General features: G+C 45.9%; 1 non-coding gene across 1 annotated transcript; it reads left to right on the top strand.

The window, feature by feature from the left end:
* The first annotated feature begins 888 nt into the window (after positions 1-888).
* Positions 889-995, top strand: LOC136381593 (U6 spliceosomal RNA). Its single transcript, XR_010747086.1, has one exon. It is a non-coding gene; the product is annotated as a U6 spliceosomal RNA (small nuclear RNA).
* The last annotated feature ends 2,133 nt before the right edge of the window (positions 996-3,128 follow it).

The raw sequence follows: 3,128 nt of genomic DNA, 5'->3' as shown, positions 1-3,128 counted from the left end.
GGAGTAGCTTTGAAATTTAAGATGGTGGAATATTGTAATATAAGAAGGGCATGTCTCTTAACAGCAGTCACTTATGATGACAAGTTTGGTATGGTATTTTGTAACTGTATTGTCACTCAGATTGAATATAAATCATTTGATAGTATGGGTTAGCAATTATGGGGGCTCAGGTAAAGCAGGACACTTCTGTGGACAACTATATATTATATCAAAATAAAGTTTTATGCCTGACCTGTGGTGGCGCAGTGGATAAAGCGTTGACCTGGAACGCTGAGGTCGCTGGTTCAAAACCCTGGGCTTGCCTGGTTAAGGCACATATGGGAGTTGATGCTTCCTGCTCCTCCCCCACTTCTCTCTCTATCTCTCTCTCTGTCTCTCTTCTCTAAAATGAATAAATAAATAAAAATAATTAAAATAAAAATCTGGAATGTGGGAGCCATGGAAGAGTTTAAAAAAAAATAAAGTTTTATTTTTACCAACAAAGTTGAAAGTATAGCATTTTAATCAAATGGCTGTGGAGAGAGAACCAAAGAGAACTGAAGTCTAATATTCATATTGGCCTCATATAAAAAAGTGTGTGTTGCCTGACCAGGCCGTGGCGCAGTGGATAGAGTGTCAGACTGGAACGCAGAGGACCCAGGTTTGAAACCCCAAGGTCGCCAGCTTGAGTGTGGGTTCATCTGCTTTGAGCAAGGCTCACCAGCTCCAGTCCAAGGTCGCTGGCTTGAGCAAAGGCTCACTCGCTTTGCTGTAGCCCCCAGGCCAAGGAACATGAGAAAACCATCAATTAGAAACTAAGGTGCCACAAAGAAGAATTAATGCTTCTCATCTCTCTGTTCCTGCCTGTCCCTATCTGTCCCTCTATCTCACACAAAAAAAATGTGTGTTGTGTTCGCTTTGGCAGCACATATACTAAAATTGGAACGATACAGAGAAGATTAGCATGGCCCCTGCGCAAGGATGACACGCAAATTCGTGAAGTGTTCCATATTTTGTGCATTTGCCCAAAAGGGAAACTGAGGCGAAACACCGTGTGTTGCACTCAACTGCAAAATTGTAACTCTTCACTATAAAAATACTCTTGTAAGGCAGTCTGTGAAATGAAAAAAACTCAAAAAACCAAAAAACAAAAAAAGTGTGTGTTGTAACTGCTTGCCACGCCCCCTGTTGTTTTCCATCACAGGCCTTTTTTTTTTTTTTCTGCATTTTTCTGAAGCTAGAAATGGGGAGAGACAGTCAGACAGACTCCCGCATGCGCCCGACCGGGATCTACCCGGCACGCCCACCAGGGGGTGATGCTCTGCCCACCAGGGGGCAATGCTCTGCCCCTCCGGGGGGTCGCTCTGCTGCGACCAGAGCCATTCTAGTGCCTGGGGCAGAGGCCAAGGAGCCATCCCCAGCGCCCGGGCCATCTTTGCTCCAATGGAGCCTCGGCTGCGGGAGGGGGAGAGAGAGACAGAGAGGAAGGAGAGGGGGAGGGGTGGAGAAGCAGATGGGCGCCTCTCCTGTGTGTCCTGGCCGGGAATCGAACCTGAGACTTCTGCACGCCAGGCCGACGCTCTACCACTGAGCCAACTGGCCAGGGCTCACAGGCCTTTTAATAATAGCATGCTTCTAAAAATTCTAAAGTGGGTGGCTTGAGAGATATTTTTTGGTGTTATCTAAATAGATTTTTAGAATTAGAATTTTAGGCATAAAAGAGGCCTTGAAGATCATTTAGTCTTTTGAGTTTCTAAGATTCAACAAATACTGAATGAACACCTACTGTGGGCCAGGCACTGTTATAGACCTTAGGGATACAGTGAGGAAGAAAACCCTCAGGGTAATGCTTGCTTGGTAGCGCCTTTTTTTTTTTTTTTTTTTGTAATGGCTGTATTGAGCTGTAATTCACATACTGAGAGATACCTCACCATTTAAACTGCAGTTAAGGGATTTTTAGTATATTCAGAGTTGTGCAATCATCACCACAATTTTAGAAGATTTTCATCACTTCAAAAAGATCCATATTTTGCTTTAACACCTTGCCCCGCCCCCCAGTTCCCTCATACCCCCATACCTAAGCAACCATTAATTTACTTTCTGCATCTATAAATGTATTTGCCTATTCTGGACATTTCGTATAAGTGGAATCACAATATATGGCCTTCTGGTCTGGGCTGCTTCACTTAATGTATTTTCAGAGTTAGTCCGGGTTGTAGCATGTGTCAGTACTTAACTCATTTTTATGGCTGAATAAAATTCCGTGTTCCTTATTTTATGGACTCTTCCCCTGATGGACATTAAGGTCGCTTCCACTCTTGGGCTATTGCAATAATGCTGCTATCAATACTTGCCTACAAGTTTTTGTTGTTTTTTGAGGGAGGAGGAGAGAGAAAGAAGCATCAACTGGTTCCATTTACTGCTCACAAAAATTAGGGCATATTTTATAGCTTCCTTTTCATTTTGAAATATCCCCTAATTTTTGTGAGCATTATAGTTTTGCACCAACTGACTGCTTCGCTTAAGTACCCTGACTGGCACCCTCGGCACCCAGCCTGCGACCCCGGGATGGAGCGACCTCCAAGCCCCCGGACGCACTGCGCCACCGGCCAGGGCTGTATCCCAGCCTTTTGTGGACGTTTGTTTTTACATCTTTGGATACACACCTAGCAGTGGAATTACTAGGTCGGCTGGACACTCTTAGGTTGAACTTTTTTTAAGGAACTGAAACTACTTTAAAGTAGCAGCACCCTTTTACATTCCTATTTGGTGTATAAGGAAACGTTTTTATTTCCTGCTGCAAATCAGGTTCGTTTTAAGCTCTGCTCAAGGCTATTAATAAACAGCAGCCACTTGACAATTATTTTTTTTACCGGCGACAAATATAAGACTCGATTTACAATAGTCTTTGTTTTGGGGTCAGGTCCTCTATTATTACCATCTCTCTTCGGCCAGCAGGGACTCAGCGAGGAGTTGCTCGGGGTGACCTAGGTCCCCGCGCCCCGCAGGCGGGCCACGCGGTCTGGACTCGACCGCCGGCCAGCGCCCTCGGAGCTGAGTGGCGCGCGTCGGCGGGGCCCCGGGCGGGTGTCCGTTGGGTCCGCGGCCCGGCCGAGCTGGGCGGAGGGCGGAGGGCGGAGGCCAATGCT

Source organism: Saccopteryx leptura, chromosome 9, assembly GCF_036850995.1.
Source record: "Saccopteryx leptura isolate mSacLep1 chromosome 9, mSacLep1_pri_phased_curated, whole genome shotgun sequence".
NCBI classification, from domain to species: Eukaryota; Metazoa; Chordata; class Mammalia; order Chiroptera; family Emballonuridae; genus Saccopteryx; species Saccopteryx leptura.
The sequence above is the reverse complement of the archived record's forward strand: the minus strand, read 5'-3'. Positions and strand labels throughout refer to the sequence as shown.